Source organism: Gobio gobio, assembly GCF_949357685.1.
Source record: "Gobio gobio genome assembly, chromosome: 11".
NCBI classification, from domain to species: Eukaryota; Metazoa; Chordata; class Actinopteri; order Cypriniformes; family Gobionidae; genus Gobio; species Gobio gobio.
In genome coordinates this window covers 11,291,970-11,306,255 of record NC_137104.1, presented here as the reverse complement: position 1 = coordinate 11,306,255, position 14,286 = coordinate 11,291,970, and the positions used below count along the sequence as shown (strand labels likewise).

Genomic DNA, 14,286 nt, shown 5'->3' with positions numbered 1-14,286 from the left:
ACTCTAGTATGCATTCAGATTACGGCTCTGTTCCAAAACCCAGTGAGCTGCTTACACAGGCTGCGCCTTCTAAGGAAACGTTCTCACGGAAACTGAACCTCATAAGCGACTGTTTCGAAACACTCTAGTATAGGCAGCAACTCAATATGCATACAAAATCGGTACACAACTGTTTATAATTATGCAATCTATTTGCAATCTATTTTTAAGCATGCTTATTTTATAGTCAATACTTATATACTCAAATTGTCTTGCTTCACAATTGATTTTAATACAGACTGACATGCTATTTTAATAGACACAACAATGCACCAAAACAATGCAACAAAATTAGTGCTGGGCAATCGATTAATCGCGATTAATCACATCCAAAATAAAAGTTTGTGTTTACGTAATATATGTGTGTGTACTGTGTATAATTAGTATGTTAAAAAAATATGTTCTATTTATATATAAAATATTGATATTTCTATATATATGTATATAAGAAAATTATACAAATATATACATACAGTATAAACATGCAAATATTTCTTGAATATTTACATGGTGTGTATATATATATATATATATATATATATATATATATATATATATATATATATATATATATACACACATAATAATTATACACAGTACACACACATATATTATGTAAACACAAACTTTTATTTTGAATGTGATTAATCGCGATTAATCGTTTGCCCAGCACTACTCAAAATACTTGATTGGTTTGAGTATGACAAGCTTAAATGAAACAAAGGAACTGTTATTAGTATTTAGAACTTTCTTTTGAGTTCACAGCACTGACATATTTCAAGTAAACTGAACTGTTTTGAACTGTTCATTGTTTTGAGTTGTATAAACTCATTTCCTACACTGGATAAACCCAGCCATATCAGCCGGCGATTTGATTTCGCCCTGCAACTCAGTCTGGAAACCTGTACATTAATTTCTACTGCTTCTGTTACACTTTTGCGGGAACCAATCACAGACTGGCTTATCCACCTGGATCGAGAAGCTGTGGGTCGTTGCCTGTTGATCACGCCTATTGTGGTCAGATTGGTTGTAGGATTATCCAATTGCATACAGAGTCATTTTAATTATGCTCGTTTATCACGCCTCTTGTGCAGTAGAAAATATATAGCAGACTCCCCAGACCAATGTTCAATCTTAAATTGAACTTGGTCTGGTGATAGCCATACAACTCATTTCTTTTAATTTAGACTAACTTAAGTTTAACTGAAACTGGGCTGGGATTTTTTTATTTCCCAGCATGCTTTGCCCATGGCACTCGAAAGGGAGAGTAAATATATATATATATATATATATATATATATATATATATATATATATATATATATATATATATATATATTATTTCTGAAAGATTAATGTTAATGTAGTTATTAATGTTTTGTTATGCTAATTTAGAAGAGTTTCCATTAATGTGGGTTTTTGGAGAGTTACCATCATGGTGAAAAGTGGTGCATGCTGCTTGGTTTGAGAGCAGGTTATGTTTTAAGTTGCTGTACTCATTCAGTAGGTAATATACCATACTATTGTTAACATGTTAGCAAGTTATCAAGTTGGCATTTTCTGAATTAGTTTGTTATTTTATTTATTAATTAACTAAAGATTTCATGTTAATTGCTGTCAAAATGTATGAGTTAGCTAACTCAGTCCTTTAATGCATGAGTACTACAAACTCAAACTCAAAACTTGATAGCTCTTCTGACTTAAAATTGGAGATATCATAACTCAAACTCAATGCTTAATGCATAACTTAGCCCAAGGACTTGCAGTGTACTAAACACAATTCTCTTACAACTTCAAAATTCTGTGATCACACAGAAAGGGTGTGAAAAGGTCAGTTTAAAATGATTTAAATATTAAAAAAATTATATGATGCTGCCTTAGAAATTGGCTCAAACTAAGTATCGCAGAATTATGTACTGTATATAAAACAGCTTTTGCATTGTTAATAAGCCTCTATGATGCAAACGAAGGCAGCTTAATAATGTAGCTTACTAGCTAGATACCAGGTCTTGGAACAGAACACGTGACTGTGGGCTTGATGAGATGTTATGGGTGAGGGTGTGAATGTCCTTTGACAAACCACTGCAGTGTGACAACAGGTAAACCAACCCAAAAACAGAAATAAATAATCCAACATCCGACTTCTTTCAGATTATGATACCCCTACTGATCTTTGAAAGTGGAAGAGGCACATCTTTATTAAACCAACAAGGTAGTCAACATTTTTGATTCTCTGTGTTGCCAAAGAAAGAGGGAGGAAATGCATCTTGAGGAGTGGAGTGACAGTGAAATCAGAAGATACAACGTTATTATAAGACCAGATATGCAAAAGAGAAGAGAAGCAGGACGCAAGAGTGGGAGTGGTTGAAAAGAGTGATTCGGGTGAGGACAGAAAGAAAAACGGATCACGACAGGGGATGGAAGGCAAGAGAATTGGCCAGGATTTGAAGAAAGGGGGGAAAGAAAGAGTAAGTAAAAGAGACAGAGAAGGAGATTTTGGAGAGGACTTTTGGAGAGAGCGAGGGGGAGATTGTAAGGCCTCCTCAGTGTAGAGCAGGGATGTACTGTGAATTATGCATGCTGATAAATAATTGATAACGCTCTGTAGTGCAAAAGCTCAAAGGAGCCATGGCTCGGCTGCACATACAGCATGAAGAATAAAAAAGCTTGTATGAAGCGAGTGTGTGTGTGTGTGTGTGTGTGTGTGTGAGAGAGAGAAAGAGAGAGAGAGAGAGAGAGAGAGAGAGAGAGAGAGAGAGAGGCTGGATGGATGGACAGACGGATAGAAAAACAGAGGTAGCTACTTGTTGTTCAAACAACTTGGAAAGTCCTCTTCAGCATATCAAATAGACAACTGGTAACAAAAAATACATGTATGTATTAGAGTCTCTAATTTCCTTCTGACCTTTATAAAAGTCACTTTCTACACTGGAAAAAAAATGGTGTAGGATTTCATTTGGAACCAATTTCACTCAGAAATTGCTAGTAAAATTCACAAATAATTACAAAGGAATGGGAAGTAACATTAAATTAAACATGAAGGGCCCTATCATACACCCGGCAGAATGCGACGCCAGGCCCGACCCAAGTGTTTTTTACTAGTTTCAGCGCGACGCAGTTATCATTTTCATGTCCAGTGCCACATTGTTTAAATGGCAAATGCACTCACGCCCATCTGTTCGCCCATGGGCGTGCTGGTCTGAAAACGAGGTGTGTTCAGGCGCATTGTTGCTATTTTGAGGCAACTGAAAACGATTGTGCCATTGACCAACAAAACTCTGGTCTAAAGTTAATAGCGCAGTATTTTTTGTGTTATTTAAAGGGCACGTGAGTAATATGTACCTATAGGCGGGTGCACATCGAGCGTACACTCTGCTTATTACACACACAGGGCAGCAGCACACAAATGTTTTTAAATATTAAAAATAAAAGGATTCCTCTCTGGAGAAGCGTTCAGTCTTTCCACTCACAAATTCCAGCTTTCCTGTAGCTCAAATAGTAGAGCGTGGCACTAACAACGCCAAGGTCATGGGTTCGATTCCCAGGGAAAGCAAGAACTGACAAAAATGTAAAAATGTGTACCTTGAGTGCAATGTAAGTCGCTTTGGATAAAAGCGTCTGCCAAATGCATAAATGTAAATGTAAATTCCGGCATGTAAATAGCGAATCCGCCATGATGCAAGCGCAACTGGCTTTTAAAGGGAATGGGAGATGAGACTCTGATTGGTTTATTGAATGTTATGCCCAAAACACACCCATGACTCATTAAGAGACTAGGTACAACCCTTTTAGACCATGTGCCTGACGGTGTATATATGTATTGATATATTGATATTGATATATTATAAGAGGCTCATATTTCATATTAAAGGCATGGAGGTTTTTTTAAATGTTCCATATATACTGAAAAAAATTAAGAAATTGCTGTCACTATAAGATTATTATAATAAAACAGAGGGCAAAACTTTAATATATCATGAATTTGATCTTTGTAATGATGTATAGTTTGTCAAGATTAAATAAAGACATTTGACCTTTATGCTTTAAATATATCAATAAAACAAAATAAATGAATTTGTGTATCTGATTTTGGAAGCAGAATCAATTAAGAACCACTAACTACAGCGGTCAGAGGTCTTACTTACTACTTTTCTTACTTGTGTCAAGTTACAATCACACCTTGTACAGCGCTGTCACTGGGGCAGTACTCCTAAAGGCGAAAAAATACTAATATGTACCTTTACGGTACTAATATGTACAGTGACAGTGCTGTACCTTTTTTCTAACAGTGCAGTCACACAATCTGTCTTATGACTGTATTGTATAAACCTCACACAATGGAACTTGAGGGACCATTTTTGAATGTGTTCAAAGCACAAATGACATTTGAGGGCTCTAGTGGAAGGGATTTTCATCAAGAAACGACATATATCAAGGCACGTGTTATATGGCTTCAGGAGACTTCACATGGTGCTTTTATTGGAGCTTTTAGAAAGAAAATCGTACAGATTTGGATGAGTAAATGCCCATTTGAGTAAACGTTAAATTAGCGTTTAACTTTCCCATGGCTAGCAAGTCACCTGAAGTCTATTCTTGCCTGAACTTCCAAACGTTCTGCCACTGGTGGTTTTGGCCTGATGACGCTGTTGATTGCGAGCTGTAAAGTGTAAAAACGTGAGGGTAGGATAACAGCACTGATTTTGTGTGGCATGGGGAGAGGCTGAATACTAGGCTGATGTGCCCGCAGTGCTCATTGCCTCCACATTACTGCAGTATCCATCAAATCACTGTCTGCGCAGCCTCATGCAGAGACCCAGAGCCCGTCTATCCGCTCCCCACAGGGGATGCCGATTCCTCCTGCGACGGAGGAAGAGAACGAACAGGTACATACTGACCACCAGACCACAAAGTCAGGGAAAAAAACAGCAACAGAAACGCAGTAAGGTTTGAGGTTGAAAGGTAGAGAAGGAGTCTAGACAGAGAGAAATAAATAAACAGGCACCGAGAGAGATGTGGTTGTGAACCGGGCATGCAGGGCAGACAGCAATCCTCAAACCAATAGATCAATGTCCCCTCTGAGCATTTAGAACACCACCAAACCTTGTTCCGTGGCTCTGCAGGCTGCAGGCATTGTTCAGTGTTGTTTACATGTCGTAAATATTATTTATATCTGTTAAGACCAACAGCAACAGCGACTGCAGTTATAACTGATGCAGTTACCCTTTAAAAAGCTGCGATGAATGAGCTATCCTTGAATCCCTGTAGTCGGATGCATCACTAGGTTTAAAGGGCAAAAACAAATGCATAGCACCACCTGTTGGTTAACAGATGCAATTGCCCCTTTTGCCCTAAGATTCATTTAATTCAGTGGTTCTCACTTGATTTTTCTTCAGGACGCAGATTTGATATTGCACATGTTGACTCAATATGATGAGATGAAACCAAATGAGTGCACAAAATCATATTTAAATTAAAATATTACAATGTATTCATAATAATGATTATTATTAGTGGAAGTAGTAGTAGTAGTTGCATTCACTGTCCAAATATATGTAATATAATTTATCTCTTTTTTTCCATGAATGGACAGTTTGGATGAAATAATTGAAATTCATCATCATGTCATCCAAACTGTCCATGTTATTAATAATTTGGCTGCTTCTACTAAGTGACAGATGAATTTATGACAAAATGCTATAGAGTTTGATTGGATGCCCAGTCTTTGGCATGAAAAAAAAAGCATTATTTATTTTGCTAGGCTAAATATACTCTATTTTAATAGTCATTTGCATCTTCCCCAATTTAATATCTATAATATCTAATATAATATCTAAAATGTAGGGTCATTAAATCACCACTAAAGAAAGAGGTTGCACTTTATTTGGATGGTCCACTTTGGACATTCTACTGACTATAAATAACTTTGCAACTACATGCCAACATAAGCCCCGTGTCCATCAAAATTACCCGGAACAATTTGTCCCAGGAATCTTTTTCCCAGGAACTATTTTCCCCCCAGACCTGTTGCTGTCTGCGTTTCCATCGTAGTCTAAATTACCGTGAAGATTAGTCCGGTGACGTAGGACTGAGCGTGACTTTCCAGAGCCCACTGGATTTTGTCCTCCGCAAATAAACTTAATAAAGCTTGAACCTCGTCGTTTGTCCATCGGTTGTATTTTTTAAAACTCCATTGTTGATTTGAATAGCAAACGACTCTTACTGTACGCACCGCAACAGATTTTTGGGTTGTAATAAAATGCTGGGTGAGCTCAACCAATCATGTTGAGCGCCCAAGTCCCACCCCAGAAAGTTCATGAACTTTGAAAAAGTACTACCTTGCGAGCAGGGCCATTTTGAGGGGGAAATCTTTACCAAACTCTTTATTTAGACCCCTGTTCCATGTGGTCGAAACACACTGAGTACCACCCCAAAGTCCCTAGTTCCTGGGGGAAGTTCCCGCGGTGGAAACACGGCTTAACTAAAGTACTAGAAGACTGTTAGTAGACTGTTGGGTTGTTAGGTTTTGGGTAATAGGTTTTGGGTAATAATTGGTTGTTAGGTTTTGGGTTAGAAGAATAAGCTAACATGTAGTTTCAAAGTTACTTATAGTCAGTAGAATGTCTGTTGTGGAGCATCAAAATAAAGTGTTAGTAGATATTAAGCAGACAGTCTACTAATACTCTAATGACTGCTAGTTGACATGTCGTTGAAAAGTTGCTTATACTGCATATGCTGTCAAGCATAATGCACCAAAGTCGCACCAGAATGAACAATAAGGTATTTGTTGCATTTGAACTAGAGATGTGTTTATATGAGCAACCACATCATCTATAATCCTGCACAAACAACATTAATGTGCTGCTTTATTTATTTGAGCGTTCCATTAAATTTCACAAAGGACTCTAAAGTTACACGGCTCTACAGATGCCACAAAAGGATTGAGAGCCAAAACAACAATCAAAAAAAGATCCTCCTCCAAAAGTTCACTTAAACATGGCTCTCCCATTTGAATCTAGGTCTCATTTACCTGTCTGAGATAATTGCATCAGATTTCATTCATCAATCGAGCCGTAAGCTATGAAAAGCATTGCTTCATTAAAGTGGAGCAGATTGAGTTTGGCCTAGCACTGCTCTGCTCTGCTGCCCAGACACAATGACACGCAGAAACGATAGACATATCCTCAAAAGCATTGAGAGGAATTTCTTAAGGCTATCATGAAAAGATTAATTTGGATGTTTGGCTTACACTGGGACCAAGGTTTTAGCATTGATAACTTGTGATCTTGCCATGGAAACCATGGGGACTGATAACTTAGCCTTTATTTGAAAAGGAAAAAAAAAATGTCTTTAATGTCCGTTATGGGGAGAGGCTATAAGTAATAAAAAAGTAATTTTAGGTCAAAAGTCCAAGGTTTTCTGTAGCAATGGTTTCAAACATTTGATTATTTTGGTTATTTCTTGTGAATTCAGTCGTCCAAACTAAAATACAAAGAAAATACAAATGTTTGAAAATGTCTTTCAAACTGCACATTTTTGAAAACAATACCGTTGTAAACTACAAAAACACAAATCAGCGAAAACGGTGACGTGCGCATTACGCGTTCAGTCTATTGACACGAAGGGCCCTATCATAAACCCGGCGCAATGCAACGCCAGGCTTTTTTCCAGTGTTTTTTGCTAGTTTTAGCCCGACGCAGTTATCATTTCCACACCTAGTGCCACGTTGTTTAAATAGCAAATGCAGTCACGCCCATCTGTTCGTGCTGGTCTGAAAACGAGGTCTGTTCAGGCGTATTATTGACGCATTGCTGTTTTGAGGCAACTGAAAACGACTGCTTCATTGACCAACAAAACCTGATCTAAAGTCAATAGCAGAGTATTTTTTGTGTTAGGGTGCATTAGTAATATGCACCTATAAGCGGGTGCAAGATGCATGTACCCTCTGCTTATTACACACACAGGGATGCACAGCAGCACACAACCATTTTTTTATATTAAAAATTAAAGTGTTCCTCTCTGGAGAAGCGTTCAGTCTTTCCACTCAAATTCTGACATGTAAATAGCGAATCCGCCATGGTGCAAACACAACTGGCTTTTAAGTCTAAAGGGAATCTTAGATGTCTAAAGGGAATGTGAGATGAGACTTACGCCCAAAACACACCCATGACTCATTAAAGTGCCCTTATTATGACATTTGAAAGGTTCCTATTTTTGTTTTGGGAGTCCCCAACAACAGGTTCACATGCATGCAAGGTCAAAAAACACTTTCATTGTCTTAAAATATGCATTTATTTTTACCTTATTTGCTCAAAGACTCACAAAATATTCGCTCAACTGTCTGAGAAGTGACGAGCTGTAATCGGATTAATCTTGCTGTCTGTCGCCATTTGTTAGTTCAGTGTAACGCGTCACAGACAAATTCATTGCCGAATACTATTTAGGTGCACGTGTGGGAACTATCAAAATGCCAAGCGAGGCTGAAAACGCGGGCAATATGCTAATGTTTCGTCTTGATGTCACAACGAAACGGCTTGGGATTCGTTTTTAAAAACGATTTGTTTAATTGACTCAGAGTCAACTCTTACTTTTGAGAGACAATAACTTAAAACTTTGCAGGATGTTTTCATTCACTTAGAACTATGTTACACACTACATGAAAGGTGATTTTCAAAAATCCATAATAGGGGCACTTTAAGAGAGTAGATACAACCCTTTTGGACCGCTAAAGTGGATTCGGACACACCCTAAGTCAGAGTCCTGCACGGGAATATTGCTGAAACGGGTGAAAAACATCCTAACTGTGTCGGATACGGGTGCGGGTCGGGTCGGACAAGGGAGAAACATGGGTCTAAACACGGGTTTAAAACAGTCACGTGCAAACGAATATATATAAAAAATATATGCATGTATATTGTAGATGTGTTCCTAAAAAATATATGCATATTTTGAGGACCACATCTACAAAAATATGCCTTGACTGTATTTCAAGTTGATAAAATAATTTCAAATCCATCTCAGTTTATTTGTGCCCGTGCAGCGCCAGCGCGATCTGCCTGCATTGCAGTCGTCGAGATGGATCCTCAGGAGTTGAAGAAAAGATCGTATTGAATAGGCGCAATTGTGGAACTTCCTCGCTGAGGAAGCACGCACATAACTGTGGTAACAAAACAAGCACAGTTCTATCGAACAGTATTTTTGAAAAGGGGACAGAACTGAAGGTGCCTTGTAGAGATGATAAGGACACATAACCATGACCGTTCTTCTCAATCTAGCCTTTTGACAGCTTCAGCTGAAGTTGTCCTTGTGTTAATGGTTGTGTAATAACTTCTGTATGCTGCCAATAAACATTTTTGTAAGTGAGTTTATAATGTGATATGCTAAACTGATTTTATTTCAGGTGCGGGTCGGGTGTCGGTTCTACTTTAAGCGGGTCGGGTCGGGGGCGGTTTTAATTAGTGCTGTTGTCGGAAAACGGGTCGGATGCGGTTTTAAGCACTGCAAGTACAGGCGGGTGCAGATTTACAAAATCGGACCCGTGCAGGACTCTGCCTTAAGTGCACCTGTGCCTTGCGCTTCAGACCATGTGCTCAGATCATTAAAATAGGAACCACAGTGTTTCTTTACAAAGTGACATCGCCATCTATTGGCAAGGCATGCATAATACCGCGTTTTAGTCGTTTTCACGGATCCATATAAACGAAAAAAAATATTTTGACAACATGGTCGTCTGTACGCGAAAAGCGCAAAAATAAAAACTTTTTTTCCATTTTTAGCACATCGTTGTCATGTGAACATACCCTAATTTTTGTTTATTGTCAGCTTACATGGTGACAACTTCCCCATGTATTGTAAAAAGCATGTCAAGCTATATAAAAGATCATCTGTGTACCATGAAATGTTTAACCTTTCTTCCAACAGTGCAACAACTGGCCCCGTCTCCATTATTTTCCTCTTCTGAGATGGATCGAGAGACACATTAAACAGAAATACAATGTCATGAAAAACAAAATGAAAAGTAAACATGGTAAAGACAATCGATGCATTTCCTGAGAAAGCAACAGAGAGCAAATTTGCAATGTTAATTCTGATGGAAATGGCTATCGATGGCTTGTGTCCACAAATTAAACTGAGCTCTAGATTGGGATTAGCTAATGAGCAAACAGAGGGCAATTTAAGACTGCAGCCAGAATTGCTGTTATTTTAAAATAACCCATTTTATTTGAAGGCTGTGCTTGATCAATTTTGAATAATAACTCTCCTCCAAACTAAATAAACCTAGCCATAATTGCTTTCGCAAATCAATTAAGTTTGTTTGAACGCGAGCCAAAAGGAGGACCAAGGGACTTCCATTGAGCATTAAACTATGCTGAAGCTACGCTAGCTCAGGCTAATCTCAAAGACACTCGGTCCCTTTCCACCAGTGAGCATCCCACTTCCCGCCGAGTGAAAGTAATCTATGAACACATGCGCGCACACACATGCGGCTCTGCTCCGGTTATAGCATTGTCTTTCTCTGCCAATTTTTGTGTCCCTTTAGTAAATATAGTGTTTATGCTGTCAGCATAAATCGTATAAACTGCTCAGAAAAAACTCAATAACAAGCATCTTGTGTTCTTATTCCCGGCCGTCTTGTTTCTTTTATATTGCCGCAGAGTGCGCTATAATCAGCTTTTCTGTCCTAAGCATCGGAAAACTATGCAATCCAAAAGTTTGCGTGTCTAAACATAATGTCGGTCAATCATATCTGAGCTTCATCGATCGCTGCTCAGAATCAATCCTCTGCAAGCAGATATTTCCAGGAGAAATCCTTCACTTCGATTCTCTTCAGACTCGCCTGCTCGGCTGAGATCATCTGCTGCCGTCCTTAAATCACGTCCTAAAGCGCTGATCCGCACACTTGTGCTGAACATGTCAACCGTCTCATCAAAGCCCGGACGCTGAATATTAGAACTCGGGCTGAATGCGCAAGTGAGAGTTAAATTGAGTTACCCTGTTTTACATAAATATAGAATTAACACATTAGACTTACACAGCACAGCTGATGATCCGCAACGACGGACAGACTATATATGCCTTGTAAGCATGAAGATTTGCAGCAGCCACTCAGCGTTTAAACACAAAGCAGGAATATCGTTCAAAAGGCCCCTGCCAACAGGGGTCATAACTATGACCATGTATTTAATAATTTCATCCATCTCCAAAACAATATAACTGTTGAGGGAAAACAGAGACGGGAAGAATGACTAGATCCAAAAAGGTTTGTGGACTGGGAAAGGTCTTAAGCCATACTTAAGATATGATGAAATGCTAAATATATATACTACTGTTCAAAAGTCTGTGGCCACATGCTTATTTCATGTTTTTGAAAGTCTCTTATGCTCACCGAGGCTGCATTTATTTGATTAAAGCTGTTTTCTGTTTTAATATATGTTCAAATCAATTCATGTGATGACTGTATTTTCAGCATCATCAAGTCTTCAGTGTCATCATTCTAATATTTGATTTGCAGCTCATTTCCTATTATTATCAATGTTTAAAACAGTTCAACATAGCTGCTTAATATTTTGGTGGAAACTGAGATAAAAAAAAATTCAGGATTATTTAAAGCTGCAGCCCGTAACTTTTTGCGCTCTAGCGGTTAATAAACAGAACTGCATGAGTCTTGCGGAAGAACATTGCAGCCGGAGCTACTTCTCTCTGTTAAAGGGATAGTTCACCCAAAAATGAAAATTAGCCCATGATTTACTCACCCTCAAGTCATCCGAGGTGTATATGACATTCTTCTTTCAGACAAATAAAATGTTCTGGCTAATCCAAGCATAATAATAGCAGTAATAGTTGCTCTGTTTTTGAAGGCGATAAAAAATGCATCTGTCCGTCAAATAACATGCTACTGATCGGTCGAATGAGGCATCTACGTATATATATCTTTGATCACGCTAGTATTTTGACCTTATTCGCCGGAAGTTATGGCAATGGGAATACTAGATGACATTCGTCTGATAAGAGGTAAAAAAAATAACATAAATACTGTTCGCGAGAAACCGATCGTTTCGTGTCTTAAGATATTAATGTGTCGCCACGAGCCGCATGGTTTAATAAGGATTCGTATGTCTATGTGTTTTTACTCTCATTGCTCTCATACTCTAAAATATCCCCATTGACATGCATTATACGACTATCACTGCAACAGTTGGAGTTAAAAATATTCATTTGTGTTCTACTGAAGAAACAAAGACACCTACATCTTTGATGCCCTGGGGGTAAGCAGATAAACATAAACATTTCGTTTTTGGGTAAACTATCCCTTTAATGTCTATGGCGAGTCACGCAGGGACTGTGCTCCTCCGCAGTGGTTTCTGCCAGTCTGGCCTGAAATAGTCCCAATATAAACACTTATTATAAGTGTACCATAATGATTCAGGGTAAGACAAAAACACGGTTTGGAAAATGGATTCATGTTGTACATTCTCATTATATAATTTTTGTAAATCTTGAACACAAAAAAGTTACGGACAGCAGCTTTAATGAATAGAACGTTTAAATGAACTGCTTTTATTTGGAATATAAATCTTTTATAACATTATAAATATTTTCACTGACACTTGTGGCCCCAAACTTTTGAACGGTAGTGTACATTAACGTTAATAGTGGGTGCTATTATATAAAAAGCATTATTAAATTAAATGCAATTATAATGAATGTAGAATATAATTAGATTCAATTAAATTTAATTATATCTCATCATAAACTAGCTAACTAAGTATTGTTTTCTCTATTTCTTAAAAAATGAAAATTACTCCATGATTTACTCACCCTGTATATGACGTTCTTCTTTCAGATGAACACAATTGGAGTTGTATTAAAAAATGTCCTGGCAAATCCAAGCTTTATACTAATGGCAGCCCAAAATTTGAATCCCAAAAAAGTGCATCCATCCATTATAAAAGAAATCCACACGGGCCCAAGGGGGTTAATAAAGGCCTTCTGAAGCTAAGCGATGCGTTTGTGTAAGAAAAAAATATCCATATTTAACACGCTATAAAGTAAAATATCTAGTTTCTGCAAGACCGCCTTCCGTATTCAACTTACGAAATAAGTGCACATTTTGGGCTCCCATTCACTGTCATTGTCTTGGATTAGCCAGGACTTTTTTTAATATAACTGATTTTATTCGCCTGAAAGAAAATCGTCATACACACCTAGGATGGCTTGAGGGTGAGTAAATCATGGGGTAATTTTCACTTTTGGGTGAACTATCCCTTTAAAATCAGCAGTGCAAAATTATGTGTGCAAATGGTACTGTCAGTAAATCCAGAGATTCCCACTCATAAAGCCAACATCGTTCTGTCTTTTACTCATAAAGACAAAGTCTTGTTTACTGAATGAATCCATGTGATTGAACAAATCGACTGAATGAATGATTCAATGACTCACTCACGAGTCACGAGGACAGTCACTTGTCGTCTACTGGCGTATCGATGTAACCTGCAGAAAGAGTCACTGAAACCCCAACCACTAACACACAGACAGACAGTCTGTCTGGAACAAACACATACAAGCTACATGATACAAACAGTGAAAAGTCCCTGTTGTATAATGTGGATTTTAGCAAACCCATGAATGCTGAACTGACCAATCAGCATCCAGGACTGTAAATGTCCATTTAATAGTGTTTTTTTTTTACATGCTGATACTCATTCAGGTGCAGACGTGCAAACAGAAATGCCAGTGAGACCTGCACTGATCTCACTTGCATCACACCAAACTCAAGGGCACTCCAGTACATGGACAGAAAATACTCAAAGACTTGGTGGATATCAATGCAGTACAAAGAGTGTCAACAGTGCCCATTGTACGCAATACCACAATAGATACTCAACAGAAATGCAGTGTGTGTGTGTGTGTGTGTGTGTGTGTGTGTGTGAGCGTGTGCGTGTGTGAGTGTTTGTGAGTGTGTGCATTTGTGTATGTGTGTGAGTGTGTTTGTGTGTGAGAGTGTATGTGTGGTGCGTTTGTGAACATGTTTTTCTATCCCAGTGGGGACTTCAACCTAAATGCACACTGACTCATGGGGACTCGTGTCAAAGTGGGGACCTAAATTGAGGTCCCCATGAGGAAACAAGCTTATAAATCATACAGAATGAGATTTTTGGAAAATGTAAAAATGCAGAACGTTTTCTATGATGGGTAGGTTCAGGGGTAAGTGTAAGGTGATATAATATATAGTTTGTACAGTATAACAAT

At 38.1% G+C, this 14,286-nt stretch overlaps 1 protein-coding gene across 1 annotated transcript in view; it reads right to left on the bottom strand.

Annotated features, from left to right (window-relative positions):
* adgrb2 (adhesion G protein-coupled receptor B2) overlaps positions 1 to 14,286 on the bottom strand; it is a 498,704-nt gene that overhangs the window by 206,762 nt on the left and 277,656 nt on the right.